Raw genomic sequence first — 24,075 nt, 5'->3', positions numbered from 1 at the left:
TCACTCTCTCTCTGCCCCTCCCCGGCCTGCTCTCTTTCTCAAAAAAAATTGAATAAACATAAAAAAAAAAATCTTACCATCTCCAGATGCCTCACTGGCTCAGTTGGTAGAGCATGCGACTCTTGATCTTGGGGTTGTGAGTTCAAGCCCCACACCGTGCGTACAGCTTACTTAAAAAAATAATAAAATAAACAACAATTAAAAAAAGATCTTACCCTTTCTCTCCAGTATGTAATATTCCCCCACTCCACTTGCTCATTCCCATCAGCCTATAAATATCCTTAGGTGTCTTCTATTTTAAGAAGCAAAACAAAGCAAACAAACAAAAACAAAACCAACAAAAAAACTAAACTAAGAAAATTTCCTTGCCCTTCCTCCCTTTCTAAACACCAGTAAGTATCTCATCTTTACTCAAGTTATTTGCAGAAAAGACCAGTGCATGGGCTGTCTTTACTGCCTGACCACCTTGCACTTCTCAACCCATTCCAGCTTTTGCCCTTCTGTTACCATGATTACCATCACCATCACCGTTGTTTTGACAAAGCGAATGAATATGTTTCCATGATTTAGCTTGGCCTTTTATGGAATTTGACATAGTTGACCATTCATTTATTTGTTGAATAGTTATTCAGTTCTTTCTATGGGCCAAACATTGTTCTAGGTGCAAAGGAGACACAATGGTGGGGAAAATGTAAAGAAATGGATTTCAGTGACACTATAGTTTCCTGGTTTTCTTTCTATATGTTTGGTCTTTTCCCCCTTTCCCTTTGTAGGCTTTTATGCTTACCCTTACAATACTGTTTTAACACATAATAAATGTAACACAAATAAATACATAGGTATTATGTAGTCTTACTGGTGGCCTCACTGATATGAGTGAATATGCACATTTACATGTGCAATGAATAGACAGAAGCTTTACCCAGATCAACTTCCAGGAAGGGCTGAAGATCCAGCTGTGGTGAGTATAGTCATATTAGAGCTTCCAACTGCCCATTCTGCAGATTCAGCCTGAACTGCGTTGCCTTGCCAAGGTCTTGCATTTTTTTTAGGACAAAATCTAATGGTTGAGTGGGGGTGAGTATAAAGACCTGTCTGTTCTGGCCTGAGACAATAAGTTGTGCAAGATGAAACCAGAAACCTTGACCCATGAGAAAGCAGGGACACCATCAAAGACCCTGATGCCAAGCTAAAAGATTTTAGTGGCCAAAATATGGGGCAAGTTGAGTATCAGTAAGAATACTCATGGCAATGACTAAAACACATCAAATCAAAAATCCATGCATTCATAGAAATACTGAAGGAAAGCCACAAAATCTTATTGATTTTCTTTGGAGAATTCTGGGAAACTAACTTATTCTCAAAAATAGTACATGGAGCATTTAACCTGCCTTATCAGTATACACTAGACCTCAGTATAACCAAATAGTTGATGAAGAGAAATTTCTCCTTGTAGATGTACTCCATCTAATAACAAATAGAATTAATCATTGGTATATAAGTTATAAAATTATAATATCATTGTTTTGTTAATCCTTTACAGAATAATGGATCTAGGCAAAGATTGTGCAGAACAAATATCTATAGACTGAGCTCACTCATAAATATTACTATAAAAAATAATAAAATATTAGCAAACAGAATCTAACTGTTATAGAATCATGCATGTCTATGGAAAATTTATGCCAGAAATGTAAGAATGGTTCAATATTAGGAATATAGGTTATATTATCAGAAAATACGTTAGTGTTATTCATCATATTATAAACTAATGTGAAAAATAATGATCCTCTCCACAGACTCTGAAAAGACAGTTGACAAAGTTAAACACCTATTCTTTTAAAAACACTTAATACAGGGGTGCCTGCACGGCTCAGTCCATTGAGCATCCACCTTCAGCTCAGGTCATGACTCATGGTTCGTGGGCCCGAGCCCCATGTTTGGCTTTGTGCTGACAGTGTGGAACCTGCTTGGGATTCTCTGTCTCCCTGTCTGTCTCTGCCCCTTCCACGCTCATGCTCTCTCTCTCTCAAAAATAAACATTAAAAAAACACTTAATACGAAAGAAATCAATAGACGCTTGATTAACTTAATAACATAAATATATCTTAGCCCAAGTCTAACGTCTAACTTACTGGGGAAATCTGGAGATATTTCCTAGAGTCGGATGCAAGACAAAGATGCCCACTATCATACTCAATGACCTGGGATATTAAGCAACACAATTACATAAAAGAAAGTGATCATATAAAATTATTGTTATTATATATTATGTAAGAAGTTACCTAATTGAATTGTATAACAGAAAGCCATAGGATTGTATAAGATGTAGGCATAAAAATTTTATGGAGAATGCAGAGCTATATTATTTGCAGATGGTGTGATTATATGCCTGGAAAACCTGAGAAATTCAGCTGAAAAGCTACAATATACAATAAGATAGTTTAGGAAGATGGCTGATGTCAAATTACTTCGCCAAAAAAGAAAAACAGTATTCATGTATATAGATACCCAGTTAGAAGATATAATTGAAGAAAAGACTTATTAAAATCAAAACAAAAACATAAAATATTTAGGAATAAACTCAATAGGAAAAATGTGAGACCCATGTGAGGAAATATTCCTGCTACACAGAAAAGTACACTTGGAACAAATGTAAAGATAAACGTGTGCTCAGGAAAGTTCAAGAACAGATAGTTGTTTGTAATTTTAATAACATCTTCAACCCTAAAAAATATCACCAGGTTTTGTTGTTCTTTCCCACTCCCCCAAATTATAAACCTAAGTCTAAAGTTCACTTAGGAGAATAAATAAGCAAGAATCACCAAAGGAGATCAGTGAGGGGGGATAGTGAAACAAACTTTAAAGCTTTAAGACGTGTGTCATTCTGGCATATGAAAGAGACTCAAAATACCTACACAGAAATTTAGTATGCGATCAAAATGACATCTCAAATCAATGGGAGAGGCTTAATAAATGTAATTATTAATTATATTAATTACTTAATTCAAGAATAAATGATAGTAAGACTTAATAAATGACGTGGCCATGGGGAGAATTAGAAAGTTGTATATTTTACCCTGCTTATCAGAACAAAACACCAGATGGATCAAATATTAAAAAAAAAAAAAAACCCAAACCACGAAACTTCTAGAAGAAAATACAAATTTCTTTATACATGTGAAGTGTGAAAGTCCTGCTAAATCTTACAAATAATGATGATGTTAGCCGCTAGTACTTTGACAGCATGTACTATGTGTGTGAGACACTGTTCTAAGAGTCTTACATATATTTACTGATATAATCTTCATAACAACCGTGTGACGCAGCTACTATTATTACCTCCATGTGAACATAAGCACAGGACGAGGCAGAACAGCATCATATGTGCCCTAAAGGAAACACAACATACTTCAGAGATTCAAAAGAGGAAGAATTACCAGCTTGGGGAAATAAGAAATGATTTACTGGAAACAGCAGAACTGAGGTGGATCCAGAAAGATGGAAGGTGGGCAGTAGTAGGGTGAAAATATTGTATAAACCCTCATTCAATCGACATGGGTCACATGTTAACCCTTTGAGAATTTGAGGTCTAATTCAGTTTTGTTACCTTATACTTAAGGTGCCTGAATGAGATAGGTAGATATTGACTATTTTGGAATGACCACATATCATGCAGAAGTTTCAGTTTTATAGGAAACTTAGGCTGACATATTGGAGCAGAAGAATTTTGTACCAGCGGAAATCCTTGAACATCAGGGAACGTACTCAACAAGCGTCCTGTTCGTATTCTGCAATAGACCACAACTAGGGCTGACTGTTCACAGGCTATCATTGCATCAGAGTTGTGTAAAAGAATTATTGCTGGAGTTAGGGTCTTTTCAGTGCCACCACAGCACAGTGAGTGCAGGAATATTTTTATCACGTATATCCATCCCTGTTAACTACATGTGTGGCCCAGATGCTTGTTCTGCTCCATGGCCCACACATCTCTTTAATGCAGACTACTCTCGATGGCTTTCTCAGAGGAGAATGAGGATCTGGTCCACTGGGAGTCTTAAGACTTCTTAATCTTATACGATGAAGTGTTTTACAAAAGGGATAAGAAAATTGGAAATTGGAAAGATTTTTTTTACAAATAGAGATAATGTGAATGTTATTTTCAATCGTGCCTCATGTACACCTTTTCAAATCAGATCATTCTTTCTGAAGTATCAGAGGGCATGATAGATTCAGAATCATAACTGGAGAATAAAATCAGGAACATTTTTTTTTTATCATGTGGTGCAACTCAATAACAGTTAAAAACAAAAGGTAGGATTGAGAAGAGCAATAGAGATAAGTCCCTTAGCTATCCGAACTAGTGGTAAGCAATGAAAATTTATATGAACCCATTTAAGAATCTCATTTGGTTTCCAAACAGCATGTGACATTAGTGAGTACAGAACACCTTCACAGTTGTTATTCCTAATAAGCACTTACAAACTTAAGAAAACCATTGCTCATGGATCATGGTAGCTTTAAACTAACACATGTCTGGAAGGCAGAGTATGTACTGTAAATTTTATATAACACCCTTAAAAATCTTCTTACAGTAAACAGCAGTCAAATTTAGCTGTTATTCCTACCTAAATACACAAGCTTGTGGTGAGGAATATGTCCTGGGGGGCTTTTACCTGGGACATCATCGTATTTACTCAAAGTAACAAAAATAATAACAAAGGTTCAGCTGCTCCTTGAGAAAACGGATTTATTAAAAGATGAGGATTATGAAGATTAGTGGTTCTATTGAGGATTGGAAACAAAAAGAGATGGTTTTTTTCTAGTTCACATTTTTGGCTCCAAAACGATAATCTCTTTTTTAAGGCTTTGAAGACATTCAGAACATTGAGTTAATGACTATATCTTTTGTAAGTTTATTTTTTAATTGCCTTGTCTCTCTCCTGCTCTCCCAAACCCACAAAAACGAAAGAAAAATAAAATGAAACACCAGCATGTAATGAGAAAAAGAGAAGGAAAAAATATAGGCAACTAGCCTGAGTTACTCAACTTTAACCCATGGAAATGGATTTTACTTCCTACTAACCAAGATTTCTAGTAATTCATATTATGATTTAGCTTCTGGATCTATGATATTCCTTTAGCTTAAGTTACAGGATTATTTACAAAACTATGGTCTGTAGCACTGTTTTAAAATTTTAATGTGCACTTTAAACACCTGGGGATTATATCAAACTGAAGATTCTGATTCAGTAGTCCCGGGGTGTGGCCTGAGTCTGTCTGTCTGTCTTTATTTATTTATTTATTTATTTATTTAAACATTTTTTTAATGTTCATTTATTTTTGAGAGAGAGACAGAGCCTGAGCAGGTGAGGGGCAGAGAGAGAGGGACACACAGAAACTCAATCAGGCTCCAGGCTCTGAACTGTCAGCACAGGGCCAAACGTGGGGCTCAAACTTGTGAACCATGAGATCATAACCTGAGCCGAAGTCAGACACTTAACTGACTGAGACACCCAGGCTCCCCTCTGAGTTTTTATTTTTAACAACTTCCCAGGTACAGCTGATGTTGCTGGTCTGTGGACCATATTGTGAGTAGCAGGCATCTAGATTGGAGAATCATTGAGCATTCATGATTACCTTAATTTTTCAAATGTGAGTGCCAACATCCTTCTAAGTAGTCTATACTGCTGGTGAAATGGAAGACCTGTGGCATTATGGGATTTGTGCTGAAGTCTGATCCAGGAATTAGGAAGAGCAGAAGAGCTCTCTGTGAAAGGAAGAAAAATTTGGGCAATCCTGGAGAGAGGAGGGGAGAGAGACAGACAGAGAAAGAATATGAATGAGTGGAAGATTATGAGGTTTGTAATGTGAACCCTTCAGAGGGGCCTTCAAAACCTTCAAAAAAAAGTCTGCAGATGACATGAATCTTTGGTGCAGGGGATTTGGTTTGTGAAAACCTGGAAAGAATGAGGTTTCCAGTTGGGGTGAGGCATAGCTGGAATCCAAGAGACAAAGAGAGATGGAGGGGTTAGTGGAAAAATTTGAGAAGGCCGGGGGTTGCAAAAGGTGCATAACTGAGTGGTTCAAGACCATGTTACTTAGCTCTCCAGAGGAAGGAAGGAAGGTGTGACTGACATCTCAGTTGTATAATCGATAAGGATTTGTTGAATGGTGAGCTTGTACAAGCTACTTCACTTTGCTCAGTCTCATTTTTTCAACTGGTAAATGGGGACAAGGATACTTATTTTAAGGGCATTGTGGAGCATAAATGAAATAATTTATATAGAGCTTATAGCCCTGTACCTGGCACGTAGTAGGGTCTCAATCAACGGCTGATATTATTGCTACCATTACTCTTATTTCATCATTCTCAGCCCACTCTTGAGCACCCAGTAGGTGCTCACACAGTATTTGTTGCATATAAAATAGAAATATTTTCCCTCCCTCCCTGCTGTGAAACAAGGTATACCTTTTAAAAAGTGCTGTGCTTTTACATTTTGATTATGACTGAAAGGAACACCAATAAGACAAATTGCCTGAACTGTTATGAAATTTGGATTATTATAGTAGTAAGTTCCTTTTACTTACAGTAGCCTTAACATGATCAAACCTATGAGGCCCTGGAGACACATTGGCCCTACACTGTTGTGAGATATCGTGCAGAAATATCACAGACCATTGATGATTATAATCAGACACTCACAGGTTTGATTGAGACAGAGAGGCAAAGAAGATAGAAAAAAAATCTATTCATTTTAGAAAAATGTGAATAAGGGAGCCACATGAGGAAAATGTTCTTTCTTCCTCAGAGTATTTCAGGAAACTGAATATTCTACAACTGGCTACTTCTTCCCTTTCCATTCGAAGGCACGCCAAGATCAAAAAGGAAAATGGACCTTTAGCTCTGGCCTGTCTATGACCTTCAGCAGAGGTTGATTGAGATGGAAAAGAAAAAGTACCAGATCTTCTCTTGCATGATTATAGTGCACAATCCCATTCCTTTTTGCATCATTATAAAGTATTAGAGCTAACCGTAAAAAAGGGCTGGATTTATGGAACTCCTCATAATTCAAACAAGAGCCAGAGAACTATAAAATTTGAATCCAGATTTTCTTTTACCATGTATGCGTGTAGTGCAGTTTTTGAAGCATGTTCACTTACATTATCTCATTTGGTTCTCATAACAACTTCACCAGGCAAGCAGGCGTAATTACCCTCCATTTTATAGAAAAGCATATTGAAACGCAGAGAGATTTAGGGTTTCATCCACTTTTGTCTGGTCAGTAAGGGGCAGAGATGGGACTAGGTCTTTCAATTCTCAGTCCCCTGCTCTTGCTATATACAACACTGCACTACCTTGGTCCGTGTGTCCCCAGGGTAAAGGGTAAAGGGAGATGATGCATCTCCGGGCCTTCCATGGTGTTAGCCAAGGGCTTGGCCATCCTTATGTGAAACACATGCCAAGATGACATTTATCATGTTTGAATGTGTGTGTAAAAGTGACACGCAGCTGGAGGAGAGTAGGTCACATTCATGAAAAAGGTAACCACACATGAAGTTCAATCTTGTTTGAATCACGCATTCTTCCATGGGAAAGGTGCTATTTTATGAGGCATTACTATTATTACTTTAAATCATATCATATTTGTTTCACCAAAGATAAATTAGACCTGTACCAATTTTTTAAATGTTTATATTTTATGGGCATAGGTTGAAATATCTTAAATAAAATACATCTTGAAAGTTATTATATTACAGAATCACCTGTCTTTTTTAAAGGTCCCCTCCACCAGTAACACTTCAATGACTTTGTCTTCCTTCACCTCTGATGGCATTCACATTTGAGAAATTAAGGTAATCCTGAATGTTCAGTGATTCTTGCATTCTCTCTTATGGAAACCCAGGCCAGATTTAAGGAAACCATAATTTTTTTTTCATATTAAATATGAAATGTATTCAAGATTTCTTTAAAAACATACAATTAAACACACACACATAAAACCTGATTTGTGGGGCTGAAGTTTTAGACCTGTTTCTGTCATATGTTGAACAAAAGGAAGCAGAACATATGAATGGCTAAATTGAAATAATTTGGGGAAGCTATTTTTAGAGGATAAGAAACATTTGAAAACAAGCCCAAATGTTTCCTTTTTTAAGCATCTGGAATTTTATCATTTAAATCCTCTTATTTGAAGTAGTATGATATATGGAAAGAGTTGTAATAATATTGTCTTTTGTGGGGCGCCTGGGTGGCTCAGTCAGTTGAGCGTCTGACTTCGGCTCAGGTTATGATCTCACGGTTTGTGAGCTGGAGCCCCGCGTCGGGCTCCGTGCTGACAGCTCAGAGCCTGGAGCCTGCTTCCGATTCTGTGTCTCCTCTCTCTGCCCCTCCCTCGCTCTCACTCTGTCTCTGTCTCTCTCTCTCTCTCTGAAAAATAAATAAATATTTAAAAAATTAAAAAAAATCGTCTTTTGTAGATTAATGTTAAAGCACCACCATTGAATTTTCAGTCTCTGTGTGTGTGTGAGTAGCTGGGGGATACACTTACTTGGGTAGGATAGAGAGGAGGAAATAAAGACTAGGGAATGCAAATTCATTCAAAGTGTTTGAGAAACACTCTTGTTTTTACTTTTGTTTTTTTTTTTGTTTTTTTTTTTTTACTTTTGTTTTGATTTGGAGACGTGGATTATCTGTCTCGATCTGGTTATGCTTTTTCCCCTTGGCCCTATTTAAAATCTGCTGCACAGGAAAGCCCCAGTGGGTCGTGAATAAAGAAATACAGTTTTGTAGGTGCTCTGTGTTTGTGTTTGTGGAAAATGGGTGTTCATCTAAACATATATAAGAGAGATGTCTGTCACAGAGTTACGGCTTTCTGAGCATCATAGCTTAGAATTAATGCCCAGGTGACAGAACACTGGAGAAAAGACTTCTTTTAACTGTATCTTGGAGATTTCAAAATATTATCTTCTTAAATATTTGACAGACACCCTGTAATTTTGAGTTTGTTACCCAAAATTAGATCTTGATTAACCAGAATCATTGCACAATCTGTTTTAGAAAAAAAGATTCTAGACAGCATGATATGAGACTGAGGCAAGAAGGGTGAGGCCTTAACCATATTGGCCTTAAACATATTTGGGAATATTTCTGATGGTATTTGATTACCATACTATTAACTTTTGAGATAGTGGTGCTTCTAATTTTTCTGTTTCAGCATGTAAATCATTCAAACAAATGAAGAGAATCAAAATGATTTACAAAAAACATTTGTCCAAGACACCATTACACTCCGACATCAAGGTTGGAACTTCATACCACAAATAACTTATTGGCTGCCTACATTTTTAACATTTATAGTGCAGTGATTCCTTATCTTGGGTGCATGAACTTTCTTTTATGTGTGTGTGTTTGTTTACCATAGCTTTCATTAGATTCTCAGAGAAATCCATAACCACTCCTACCTCCTAAAGTTAAGAACCACTGATAATAAATAAGCCCTACAACCCAGCAATTGCACTACTGGGTATTTATCCAAAGGATACAAAAGTACTGATTCAAAGGGGCACATGGACCCCAATGTTTAAAGTAGCAGCACTATCAACAATAGGCAAATTATGGAAAGAGCCCAAATGCCCATCGGCTGATAAATGGATAAAGATGTATTTATACACAATGGAATATTACTCAGCCACCAAAAAGAATGACCTCTTGCCATTTGCAACAACATGGATGGAGCTAGAGTGTATTCTGCTAAGTGAAATGAGTCAGTCAGAGAAAGACAAATACCATATAATTTCAAACTCATGTGGAATTTAAGAAACAAAACAGATGAACATAGGGGAAGGGGAAAAAAAAGAGGGAGGGAGGCACATCATAAAAGACTCTTTAACTATAGAGAACAAACAGGGTTGATGGAGGGAAGAGGTTGGGGGATGGGGAAAATGGGTGATGGGCATTAAGGAGGGCACTTGTATTGAGTTCTGGGTGTTACACGTAAGTGATGAATCACTAAATTCTACTGCTGAAACCAATATTACACTATATTTTAACTAACTGGAATTTAAATAAAAAAACAAAACAAACAAACAAACAAACAAGCAGACAAATTATATGAACTTAGAAGGTCTTAGAGACCACGATTTAATAGTCCTTTTCCTTACTGCCTGCCTCTTCTTTCAATCCTGTCCAGTATGCCTAGTGTTGAGGTTCATTCTTAGTCTTAGACTCCTATGCATGCACAATCAAGTTAATAATTAGAGACATACAGAATAGATGCTACTAGTTCTTAATTCTGAATAAGGTATCTATCTTGAATCTTAGTTGCCATTCCTGCTCCTGTGAACCAGCTGGATAATGAAGAGAGGTATCGAAAAGTTTTCTCCTTCACTCTCCTTTTTTATGCTGAGAACCTAAGGCAAGCCAGTTTCCTAAATTTTAGACTTCGACAGGGAGTTTAGCAGTCAGAACTCAAAGGCACCTCCTGAGCAGGACTCCACATCTATCCAGTGAATAACCCCTTATCAGATCTTCTGAATTTATAATTTCTTTGCCTTTCTGATTAAAACAAAACAAAACAACTTTCATTTTATGTTTTAGGATCCCTAGGTAATACATAAATACCACCATATTCCAACCAGGCAGGAAGAAAAGAGGGTATGTGACATTGCCTAGGCTCCAGTTGTGATACCCTCTTGTTTTCTGTATTTCTACAGTATCCCAATTATTTGTTTATATGTTCCCAGTTTGCATCTGGACTCCTCTCTACAGGACACAGAAGGGCAGAAATTTTTAAAAAAGGGAGCGGGGGGTGAGACCAAAAGTTTACATTTCAAATGGACTAAGATCTCTGCTTTTTATATCTTGATTGAACTTTTTCTTGGGTTTGTTTGATTGGTATTTGAATTGCTACCTTTACCATGACTCTCAATAAAACTAAATTTACTTGTGGTTTTCATAGAATAATGGAGTTCTAGGCATGCACTAAATATAATCTGAATCATTTAAAATAAACCTCCTTGTGTGAATAGCATATTTTTCTAAACATTCTTACAACAAGTTGTTTTGAACCTCAAAAGTACCAATGCTAATAACATCCATAATTATTTCTCTACAACTTATGCTATTACATATTATATAAGAAAAATTGGTAAAAGGAATGTAAAAAATAGAGTCCTCAAGTTGAATTAAGTAAGTGAGAGATAGAAGAAATTATAGTACTTATGTTGGGAAAGCTACTCTTCAGATGTTGAGTTTTTAGTTTTGGCATGACAAATTAAAAAAATTGAACGCCTACACACCAGCATACACAATGGGTTTGAGTTAGGGAAATTGGTTTTAGCTCAAGATGACTGGAAATGATGTTTTAAAAATCCTTTCTCCCTGCTTCTATCTTATTCACCAAGCAAAACCCTAATCCTCTTAAAGTCCAACTTCACCTACTTGCTGCCCACACCAAACAGTACAGGTGGCTGGGAAAAAGTGCTGGCTGATACTTCTTACACTCGCACTCTTTCCTTTGTCCTCCAACTTCTAACACTTCTCCCTCCTCTTCACTCCCAGCTAATGATCCTGCCTCTTAAATTCAAACTTGAGAAGGCAGAAGAGGATTGCTTCAACTTCCCACTAAAACATCTGCCTCTGCCTTCTCTTCCTTTACACTGGGGAGCCTGATCCCAGGGAAGGCTGACCTCTTTACTTGCACAAGGATCCCATTTCCTCTGGACCATTCCAGGACTTCACTTCTACCATGATCCTACCTTTATCTTATATCTTAAGTTTCTACTTTTCTACTGGATCATTCCAATCAGCATAAATACAGACTGTAGTATCTCTAATTAATAAAATACTTCTCTCTAGACCATACATCCCCTCTACCCATCGTACCATTTCTTTGTTTTTGTTTGCAGTAAAATCTTCAAAAGCCTTCTGTGTCTAAACTTTCCATATCCACCTCTTTCACTTCTTTTTATCCCAAACCCACTCCATTCAGGCTGTTTTCTCCATTGCCCCGCAGAAGCCACTCTTGTTGGGATCCCCAGAATTCTCCATCCAGCTAAATCCAATGGTGAGTTCTTCGTTTTCATCTTATTTGACTAACGAACAGAATTTGACACAGTTAAGCTGTCTACCTTTCTTGAAACATGTTCTTTCTTTGGTTTCTGAGATAGCATATTCTGGTTAGCATTGCTGTTAACTCAGAGACCTCTTCTTCTTAGCCTCTGTTGCTGAAACCAACAACTTTTTCATTTCTAAACAGAGTCCTAGTCCTTCATCCTTTTTCTTTGCCTCCAACTCTCTTAGGTATTTTCATTTCTTTTGTGGTTTAGAATCAAAATGCTGGAGGCCTTCCCAATTTTTATCTGTCTTCAAACACTCCCCAAGATCTACACTCATGTGTCTGTCTGCTCATCTTCACTCGAATGATGGATAGATTCATCTACATCTGCAGTAAAGAAAAGCAGGAAAATGACCAAAACCATACCTCCCTTTTAGGGACTGCATGTTTGTGTCCCTCCCCATGAAATTAATACATTGAACTCCTATATCCCAATCTGATAATGTTTGGAAACGGGGTATTTGGAGGTAATTATAGTTACATGATATCATGAGGGCGGGGCCCCAGTCTAATGGAATTAGTGCTCTTTTAAGAGACACTAGAATGCTTATTTTCTCTTCCTACCATGTGAGGACACAGCGAGAAGGCAGCCAGCCATCTGTGAGCCAGGAAGAGGGCTCTCTCCAGAAATGGAATCAGCTGGCACTTTGATCTTAGACTTCCCAGCCTGTAGAACTTTGAGAAATACGTTTCTATCATTTAAGCCCCGTCTATAGTATTTTGTTATGGCAGCCTGAGCTGATTAATACAGCTTTGCCTTCCAGCCTGCTCCTCCCCAGGCTACGCCATTTGATAAGTGACACAAGTATGTATCCACTTGCTCAGACTAAGAGCCAGGGGCATCCTTGACTCTCTCCTGCATTCCTCATCCAAATTCACCAACAAATCCTGTCAGGTCTTTCTTTTTCAAAATATATCCTGAATCTTGGATTCAGCAACATTTCCCGAGACACTTATATTTCTAGTTTATACTTTTGCAAAATTTTCTAGTGGGTTTTCTTGTTTCCATTCTTCCGTATCCTCATCCCTGCCTTCAACCCAATATCCTCCACACAGCAGCCAGAGATAGCTTTTAGAAGGAAAAGTCAGAAAATGTTACTTCCTCTGCCTACAAATTTTGTGGTACCCCAGGGCATTCAGAATGAAATCCAGTGACCTGACTGTAACCTCAATGTCCTTTAAAATAGAGGCACTGTTTGTATCTCCACCCTATTTCCCTCCCAATTTTTTTGTTTATTTGCTTTGGTCTGGCTATATTTGCTGCTTCTAAATGTGCCAGTCTTCCTCTTGCCTTGGGGCCTTTGCAACAGTTGTTCCTTCTGAAACACTCTTCTCCCAGAGTGTTGCGGTGTTCACTCCCTCACTTCATCTAGGTCTTTGTTCAAAGGGCACCTCTTCACAAAGGTTTCTCTTGAGCATTGTGTCTAAAATAGTCACCATCCTGCTTTCTTTCTTGTCCTGATGTATTTATCACTATTGCATTTACAATAATTTATTTCTTTTATCAACTTTCTCTTCAATCAGAATGTAAGCTCCAAGTTCTTTGTCTTGTTTACCACTGGATCCCCAATGCCTAGAAGAACCCCCACTAAAGAGCAGATACTCAACATATATGTGTTGAATGAATGAAGTTTTTAGATGTTTTTCCGAAGGTACAGAAATTGCTATTTATACATTTTAAGGTCTGAAGTCTGTTTTTGAAAAATGTGTTCTTCGAAGGGGGAAAAACCCCTGAACAGATGGCACAAGAGCCAGGGCCAGTTCTTTGTAAATCAAGAGGATTTGAAAGTGGCAAAGTGGGAGGTATCAGCACAGCTTACAACCATGCTTACAGCAATGATGATGAAGTACAGAAAGCAGAGCACAGAAAATTACATGTGCTTTTTGGATCCTTGAGTGAGCAGCAGACTGAAAGAGAAGTTGGTTCTACTGTGTCACCCATAATCTTCTCACCCCCATACCGTCAGAACTATAGTTACCACATCTTATTTGGACTGTGTTGAGGCTGCTAATGACTCCAGCAGAGAAGACCAGTTTGCTCCCTTTCTCTTGGCTTTTAGCTTTGCGTAGGACCCCAGCTTTACTGCCATTTATTTTCTTCCATCCCAAATTCCAAGACTGACATCACCCCTCAGTAAGATCATGCACCAATCCCAAATTGTAATATCTCATCATATTTCTTCACTGGCCTTTATATTTTAAAATGAATTTCATAACGTCCCTGAAATAAAATAAGATATGCTTAAAATATTAATTTTAAGAAACAACCAGGACTTTTCACTCAGGTGTGAAAATATACTGAGGTAAATGGAATAAACTAAATAAAACATATTTGATTTAATAAGCAGGGGATCTAAAAGTTATGCTAAGTAGTTTATCCAATCACACAGTCTTAAATACATCTCTGGGCACTGGCTGGATATAATTGGGAATAAGAATAAGGAGGAAGCTCCAAAATATTAAATCTAAATTAGTCAGCCGTTCAAATGAGCAAACCCTTTGTGGACTGTATTGGTCATGAAACTGCACATCGCCACCCGCCAATGACATCCTAGGACAAATGCTCAGAACGACTCATTTTTTTCCATGGTTGCTAGGTTGGCCTTGAGCAGCAAAAGGCAACTGGATTTATTTTGTTCTGGCAGCAGCTCAGTGGGAACATAAACTAGCAATGCTAGGGAACAGAAGGTCTACACAGAAAAGGAAGCTCCACTCGTATACTATACTAAACCATACGCTTAAACCAGAAGCCATGTAAGTGGTAAACACTAACATTTTTAAAGAACTGTCTAATATTCATGGCAGAATCTATAAAAGGTGACTTTGAATAATCCCTTCCCAGCAAACCTGTAAAAGTTTTATAAAATATGCTGCAAAAGTGACTCACAGTAGATGTAATTACTGTGCAACCTTGGAAACTGATGTAAAAAATTCAGCTGCCAGCATGTTAACAGCCACCTAATATATGGGTTGTTTGATTGGACTCTTTGGGCAAAACTGCAAAATTCCTAACCCATTGCTGCTATATATTTTATCAGGGCCAAATTTAGCTACTTTCATTTTTTAAAATGCCATTTTAGACATCACAGTGAATCAAGTCAGTGTTGCTTAATTGCTTGCATACATTACAATCTAATTCATTTCCCCAAACACTAATTTAACTAGTTATTATTTATTTTTATTTTTTGGAACAGCAGCAGAGTTCTGATGCCTGAACTATGAAACTTGGCAAAATCATTGCTTTCTTAACAAAAAACTGTAAGAATCAGCAGTGAAATTTCCTCCTCTATGCAGTCAGCAACTGTTTCCCAGTTTTTTTTTTTTTTTTAACGTATTCATCTTAAATTAACAGTTTGGTATAAAAATGGTTCATTGCCCATATTCTGTTTTCAATCATAATGTAGTATTTTTGTGGGCAGGGAGAAAAGCCAAATTATAGGAGGGTCATATGCCATATTTTCACCCTGTGCCTCATATCCATCCTTTGGCTTTGGCTGAGGTGATCAAGTGTATTGTCAATTTAACAGCTAATAACGCCAACCAAATAAGTGAACCTTTGAAAGATGTCCTCTTACTACAAAACGTTCACTCCGTAGCCGTCGCCATTCTAGGCTTTGGTCTTATGTGCTATTACTTCTGGAAAATTGAATTAAATTGAATTGTTGCAAAATTAATTCTATGATAGTGCCCCTATATGCATTTGCTATTTAAATGACCTTAACAATGAAACTTTTAGAAAAGAGACCGACCCCTCTATTTTATAGTGGAATAAGTCTATCCCTTCCCCCCAAATTCACCCGTTCGTTGAGTTTACTACATACATACGATTTTCTCCTAAGTGGTGTCTATCCCAACTGTAGGTAAAAGAATGGCTGATAAAGAAATGTTCTATAGGCTCTTTTCTAGATTAACATTTAGGATTGTTAGGATCACCCAAATAAAGCCACACAAACTGTCTTGAGCCCTCAGTCTAACCCCTTCATTACCAATCCCCTCTTTATTCTAAGACATATTGTTAGTGAGCAGAGATTTTGTCTTATTAATCTTTGTGTCCCAATAGATATTAATAAAATTGAATTCCTATGTTGGTATATGGTCACTCTGGCAGAAAACATCCTTTGATTTACTTGTAGGAAACTAAAATTAATTTTACGAAGAAAAATTAAACAAACACAAAATTTTGCCAAGGTGGAGAGGATCAGTGGAGAAGCCTTCAAGCATAGCAGTAACAATAGAGACTTTCTGATTTCTATCATTTCAAGTTTCATAACTACAGATATTGAAATTGAAGTTATTCCACATGATTAATTTCAGTTCTGTATAAAAATATACTTGTAGATTCTGTATGAAATTGAATTTGCCAGCACTCAACTTCATGTGTTTTGAGGATTAGAGTCTTTGGCTCCTAGAATGGTGAAACAGAGCAAATGTGGAGCCCAGGAGTTGTTTTAGCAGCAGACAGTGCTAAAACCTTTAATTCACTTAAACAGGTTTAGTTAAGTCATGATCAGTAATTCGAAGATGCACATCTGCTCAGCCAGCTGATCTTAGCTTATAATTCTTTTCAACCTAAAGTTCAGAACTTCAACTTCACTTCACAACTCTGTAGAGTACACAAGGTTTAGAGATCTGTGAATTTTCCAGAAACTCCCACAGATCAGTACAATTCTGTGTCTACAAAGTTCAACTATTATACATCTCCTCTCAAATAATTTGGGGTCTTATGGTAACAAAACAATCAAATTATTGTCAAAACATAATTATGAGAACATCTATATGCTGGGTCTCTTAATATACATGTTAAAATTGATAACAAGGCACAGCATTCTTTTGCTTTGGAAAGCAATAATTAAGAATGATCTTTCTGGTTCAAAACCATTCGTCTCAGAATTACAACATCGCACCTGTGCCTCCATTGACATTTTATAGAGTTAAAAACATGACAATGGTTTATTCCTGGGAGTTGGTACAAAAACCCTCAACCGACCACAACAAAACACACACACACAATATGATAATGATGCAGCAGTGCAACAAGAAGAATGCAAAAAGAAACCCCGTCCATGCTTTGTTCACAGTTCTTAAAAAAAATAAAAAAAGTACTGCTTAGACTTGGATGCTAAGAATCACCACAAAAAGAATTTTGAAAAGTGTCAAAACGTAGAACTCTTTTCCCAAAGGGAACCCTATCACAAGTCTGCCAGCTGGGAGGAGGGACTGGTCAGTGTGCTCTGTTAAGGGAGGGGGCAGGACGTCCTGGAAGTTGAAAATCATGTCACTCAAGCAGCAGGAAGAAGGAACTCGAGGGAAATAAGCATTTTGCAAAAGGCAAACGAAAGAAGATTCTGATCAAAGAAGGAAATATTTTCTGTTTTTTTTAGAAGTACTGAGGAGGTAGATGAGTTAAGAGTGTCCATAGAAGTGGATTCTCTTCCTATTTTAGTATATGCCTGCCTTAGGGAAATCTATTTATAAAGATCAACAATAAAACTAGACATATCTTTAAACTTGGCTTTTAAATTTTGGAGCAAACAAAAGCCAATTTATTACAGGATGTGACAGAGATGAAACCTTGATTATACCCTTTTTAAAGCCACTAGGTATCTCGGCAAACACAAGAGCAACACCTTGCATTGGTACAGTACTTAAAAGCACTTTCACTTACACTGTCTCAGTTGATCACCAAGCAGCACCCTACATGTGGACAAGGCTAATTAGCATTACCTTTTTGCAGAGAAGGACATGAGGCTTTGGAGAAATTGCCCGTTGTTTTCAAAAAGATATGTCACTCTCGATAAAGAGCAGTCTGACCACATTAAAAAAAAAAAACAAAAAAAAAAACAAAAAACCAAAACACCGCATTCATAGAATTGGAAAATTTGTCAACAGTAGTTGACAAATATAACCAAAGTTACATTTTACACTGTATGGTACTCCTTTTGTTCCATAATGGGATTTTATGTCCATTGGTGGTGGTTTTGTTTTTGTTTTTACAAAGCAGAAAGTTCCAATGCCTGACCGACCGCTTCAAAATCAGAAATCCCACAGCTCCTAAACTCAGAGAGTTTAAGAAAATGGATCATTTGTAGCAATGATCTCTAACAGCCTTGTGCCAAATTCTGAACACTTTGCGTTCACCTACAATGTTTCCACAAAAAGACTCCGACATCTCTTCCTGATGACTCCTGAACTGCATCACCTGTCCAAATTGTGAGGGAACTGTGGGCAAGGGAAGGAGATGGCCACTGCCAGGTGTAACCCTTTGGATTGGTTACAGGTACCACCTCTCCCATACTTCTAGATGCCACCAGGTGTTCCCAGATGAGTGGAACTTGGCCTTGCAAATCTAGCTCTAAATCTGTTTCTTGAGGTTGTGCAGAGAAGATAAAGCCCATGCTGTGTTCACTGAGTGACTATGGGATATGTAAAGCACCTCTGAGACAGGATTTCAGAGGGTTTAGTTCAAAACGTTTCTCACTGATAGTTTTTCATCCACTCACTGGATAGTCTATATTACATGCAAGGAACTGTAAGGTAAGAGAAATGCTTGAAATTAAGTTTTGATCCTGATCATTCTTAAATTTTTTATTTTATTTTTTTATTTAAAAAAATTTTTTTTAACATATATTTATTTTTGAAACAGAGAGAGACAGAACATGAAGGGGGGAGGGTCAGAGACAGAGGGAGACACAGAATCCGAAACAGGCTCCAGGCTCTGAGCAGTCAGCACAGAGTCCAACGTGGGGCTCGAACTCACGGACCACGAGATCATGACCTGAGCCGAAGTCGGACGCCAAACCGACTGAGCCACCCAGGCGCTCCCAATTTTTTTTTTTTAAATAATTTAGTACCTTCTTATGACTGATGCCTTTGACTTCCAATGTTTAACAATGGTTGAGTGAGAACTGGCCTATACTTTATTTTCTCCTGAGCCAAAAGATGTTGCCTTGTAAAGGAGAAGAGAACATCTCAGTCACAAACTTCATAAAGAAGATCACCTGACTGGTGATTATAAACTTTCAGCATCTTGTGTCCAGGAATATGAGTGTGATACTATTTCAGGTCCTTTTTACTGATCATTTAATGCTGCCTCTAAATTTAATGCCTATTGCCTTTTCTCCAGAAAGCAGTTTTTGCTGATGATAATGATGATGGTCATTAGGGCCTTGGAGACTTTTAAAAGGATCTAAGGATGAATGAATAAATAAAATCCATGATGACTCATTCTGCACCCAGTGCCATTAGCTGAACACACATGGGCCTAGCTCCTCCCTCACAAAACTGCACTATTTAAATACATGTTAAATTTCTTTTTCAAACAAAATGAATATAATTTATTCAAAGAATATCATGAGATTGTGGACTGTCAGCAATCAAATAGGCATGTTGCAGAAAGGAAATACATTTTACCAGGTTGATTTTTTTTTCTTTAAAACTAGTCCTTGTAGAAAAACCACCAGATTCTGTCAGGCTCTATGCTTATTCCTTCCCTCGTAAATGAAAGGAGCTTATTCTTTGCTACATTTTCATTGTTAGTTTATGTTTTAAATGTGTTAAAGAATGTCAAGTTGAATTTCCTTCTAGTATTGCTTTAGGTTAAGTGGGGAAAAAAATAGGATACTGCGATCTTAGAGCATCATCTTTTACATTATTAAATTATTACAGATGAACTAATATTTTATATTCATATTCATAAAAAATGTGAATGCACAGACTCTGACCCTTAATACTAGCATACAGGTACAAAGAGATATTCCAGAATTATTTTTATAAAGACATATGTAGTATCTCCCTAAAAGTAAAGTTGTCACAAGGTGGTATGGTATGGCCATGATGGTGCCTTTTATTTCACAAAAGATTAAATGATAGAAAATCCCAAGGCTGCAAAAAGATTTGCTGATGCTCATTAAGCACTGAGTTTATTAGTAGAGTTTCTGTTTTTCCCTTTAGGAGCCAGTTTCAAAGCCACTGACAGGCTTCCCAGTGACATGGGAAAGTAGTTCTTTATCTAGTTCTCATATACCTGTTCTTCTCTTCTTGCAGCAGTCAGTGGAGCAGTGAAAAGGACATTGAACCTGAACTCAGATAACACGGATTCTATGCATAACTATCCACTCAAGGGTCAGGTGACTGATCACTGGATGGTGGCCAGAGTCGCCTGTGGCTTGCTCTCTTCCTCATAACATAAAGAAAAGAGCACCACAGGGTCGGTGTGACACAATTGTCATAATTCTGTTTAGTCTGCAAAAAAAATAATCACCAACAGCCCCAAAGAGAAGTAAGCTTTAGAAAGGTTCTGGCTTTAGACAGATTCAGTATATTAAAATTTGTATTTAAATTAAAAGATAAGGGAGCCTGGGTGGCTCCGTCAGTTAAGCGTCAGACTCTCGGTTTCAGCTCAGGTCATGATCTCAGGGTTTTGTGGGTTGGAGCTTCACGTCAGGCTCCGTGCTGAGAGAGTGGAGCCTGCTTGGGATTCTCTGTCTCCCTTGGTCTCTGCCTCTCCCCTACTCACGCTCTCTCAGTCTCTCTCAAAATAAATAAATAAACTAAAAAAAATAAACTAAAAGATAGATGAGGAGGTATTCACTTTACTTTAGAAATATCTGATACAAGAAATGATGCACTTTAAAAGCTCACTTCCATAAAATGTTCAAAGCACAATTCAATTTGCAAATATTGGATTAAAATGTACCTATGGCAAGGCCTGAGGCACAACTGCATTTTAAAACCCACTGAGGGGCTTTGTACACCATTTAGGCTAATACGATAAGGAAGAGTACTTCAGATCGGGATTGATTGCTCTGAATCAAATTCTGTCTGTCCTATTTTCATGAGGCTGGCCCAATGAGAACCAAAACTTTCATCTGCCTGTGAAGGGCGAGAACTCCCCATGGCTGTTCGGGCTGGAAATGAGCCAGTTGCCAGGCTTTGAGTTTGGACTCTTGAGCACGACTTGCTGCATGAAAATGAAATGTGTCTTTTGGTTCATTTGGCACGTTTGCCAAACCCCTTGCTTTGGTAGCCAGCCACAAGGTGATAGATACTAAGTGCACACTGGTGCATTTCTCTTTCGGGAGGATGAACCAAAGCCCTTTTGGTAAAATGCTTTTGGAACATGAGCGGCAGAGCTCCCCTTTGAGTCAGAGCTGGTTTGGGGAGTGAGGTTTTGACACTCGCTGATGTGTGTGTGTGTACCGTGGAGTCAGATTTACAGTGGGTGGGTCTGAGCACTGCAGGGCATCTCCGAAGCGTGGTGTTTATGGTACTGTGTACACAAAACCTATTCACAATATGTATGTATAAATGTCTAATGCATGCAACATGGCTTAGAATATAATAAAGAGGGTTATACGGTTGAAAAAAAATAAATTTCTTTAAAAAACTTTTTTTAAGTTTGTTTATTTATGTTGAGAGAGGTGGGGGGAGAGAGAATCCCAAGGAGGCTCTGTGCTGTCATCAAAGAGCCCGATGTGGGGCTCGATCTCACAAACCTTGAAACCATGACCTGAGCCAAGATCAAGAGCTGGACGATTAACTCACTTAGCCATCCAAGTGCCCCCCCCCCCAATAAATTTCTTTAAACACTTTCAATCACTCATAGGGTAGTGAAGGTTCACACAAAGGGTATAAGGCAAGCGAGGTGAGCAGCAGAAATGGTGGACTCCTGTCTCCCACTCTCTCGCCGACTGGATGGGGGCAAAGTCTCCTGCACTGCTCAGGTTATTCTATCTCTCTCTCTGACAGGCACAGATGATGTGATTCCACAGTCTGTACTTCCTGTCAGCTTTCTAATAGCAACCTTACCTGCCTGTAGTACTTTGGCATGAATGCTGTCTTTTCTATAGAATCTTCTAAAACACAGGGGTGCGGTTTGGCTGTCTTCAGAGACTTCTTGCTTCTAGAAGCATAGCCATAAGGTCTTCTAGTGTCCTGTTTAAATCAGGTGCGGAAATAGACAGCGATGTCCACCTTTAAGGAAATGGAAATTGAGGTACTTGATGCAGAACTGGATGCCACCGCTTCACACTCAATTTGAAAACCCTCAGTATTGTCTTCAAAGCAAAATACTTCCTTCTAAATGGTTCGTCCACCACTGCAATGATGTGCCACTCAATTGTAGCATCTCTGGGGAGACGGGGAACTGCCACTACCACCAGGATATGACCTGTGTCATTGGAATTGCCATGACACTTGTGTTCTTCCCAGAATAAAAGAACACAAGCAGGACGTAATGTCAGAATGGATCTTCTAGGATTTCAGAAACTTTATTAGGTTTACGTATGCATACTTCAGTAAATTTTTAGCAAATTAAATAATTATGTAATAAATGGAAATTGGTTGAAATACAGGGGATATATGAGGTGTTTCAGTTTACCAGCTCGTAATTAATTAATAGGCATTGCCCATAATTACCAATATAAGTTATGAACCTTTTTTTAAAAAAAAAAATTTAACGTTTATTAATTCTTGAGAGACAGAGAGACAGAGCATGAATGTGGGAGATGCAGAGTGAGAAAGGGAGACACAGAATCGAAAGCAGGCTCCAGTCTCCGAGCTGTCAGCACAGAACCTGACGTGGGGCTCGAACTCATGAACTGTGAGATCATGACTTGAGCCAAAGTCGGATGCTTAACTGACTGAGCCACCGAGGTGCCCCAAGTTATGAACATTTTAATGTACTTGTGCAATCTGAATAGTTTTTGTAACTTCACTTTAATGTCTTCAGTAGAACAAGAGAGAAAAGGTAAGAAAAAAATTATGCTTAGAAACATATGTGAGCATATATATTCAATCCAACTTGTTACTTCAGTATGTCACCCAACGTGAATGCGAACATATTGAAGTGTATTTATCTATGTAGATACATATAACTCAAAAAGGTACAGCACATCATCTGTGCTGACTTAGTTGGTGGTGTCATGCTTTTCACTGACTATACCAGTTCAGGGTCATGACAATAATTTAACTCTTAGAAACAAGTGCTTTTTGTATACCTTTACATTTCAAAAAGACTCTTATGAGGAAAGAAGAATATTTTTATATTGAACAATGAGATTTGTTTTGTATGTAAGGAAAGTATGCTCATAATTACTATGTAGGTATTTAGATCTGTTTCATCCATTTGTAATGGATTTGTGTACATCTAGTCTGAGACTACAGGGAGGAGTCCAAAAATAAACTTACCACTTTCCCTACCAAACACATCTTCCTCATCTTAGGAAATGGCATTTATCCACTTGGTTTCCCCAGGCTGGAGAACTGCACCTCATCCTTGTCTCTGTGTCTTCCTTAAGAACTTCTCCCAATGTCATTCCAAGTAGCCACTAAGTCTTGTCATCTCTAACCCCTTAAAATCACTTAAATAGGCCCATTCTTTCTGCCTCTTTACGTTTACCTTAATTTAGGCCACTGTCATTTATGTTGCTTAGATTTCTGTGAAGCCTCTTAATGGTTCTCCTTACTCATTTTCAGTCTTCTTTTTCAATCCATTTGCCACACTTCAGCTAATGTCATTTCTTTCTAAAATATATCTGCCTTTTTTTTTTAAGACTCTGCATGATTAATATTATTACTTAGTGGCTTTTGATCTAACATTTAAGTTCCTTAGTGTGGCCAACAAGGCCCTTCAGGATCTGGCCTTATTTATCTCAATCAACTGTGCATGCCCCACCCCTCATTCCTGGAACCATCTACAATTAATAGCTGTTCATCCAACTCTGTATTCCGACTTAATCTTTGGAATTCTCTGTTCCCTTGATACAGAAGGCCTTGCTTCAACTCTGCCTGGCTTAATCATTCCAGGACGTTAGACCTCTCTTTCACTGGGAAAGTCTTTGCTGAATTTCCCACAGTCTCTTAAATGCACTGCATGAGGCCCAATCATATCTCTTCAACATCCAACAAATATCTGTTAGGTGTCTGCTGTGTGCCCAGTAATAGTTTGGGAGGTAGG

At 37.9% G+C, this 24,075-nt stretch overlaps 1 protein-coding gene across 4 annotated transcripts in view; it reads right to left on the bottom strand.

The window, feature by feature from the left end:
* DPH6 (diphthamine biosynthesis 6) overlaps positions 1-24,075 on the bottom strand; it is a 444,382-nt gene that overhangs the window by 87,499 nt on the left and 332,808 nt on the right. For all 4 annotated transcript variants that reach the window (XR_009264244.1, XR_009264246.1, XR_009264245.1 and 1 more), the window contains one exon: positions 78-170. The gene's annotated coding sequence lies outside the window, so the exon portion shown is untranslated. The remainder of the gene's footprint in view (positions 1-77; positions 171-24,075) is intronic.

The sequence above is a fragment of the Neofelis nebulosa genome, chromosome 7 (genome assembly GCF_028018385.1).
Source record: "Neofelis nebulosa isolate mNeoNeb1 chromosome 7, mNeoNeb1.pri, whole genome shotgun sequence".
Taxonomy (NCBI): Eukaryota; Metazoa; Chordata; class Mammalia; order Carnivora; family Felidae; genus Neofelis; species Neofelis nebulosa.
Note: the sequence above shows the minus strand (reverse complement) of the source record. Positions and strands in the feature narration are given on the sequence as shown.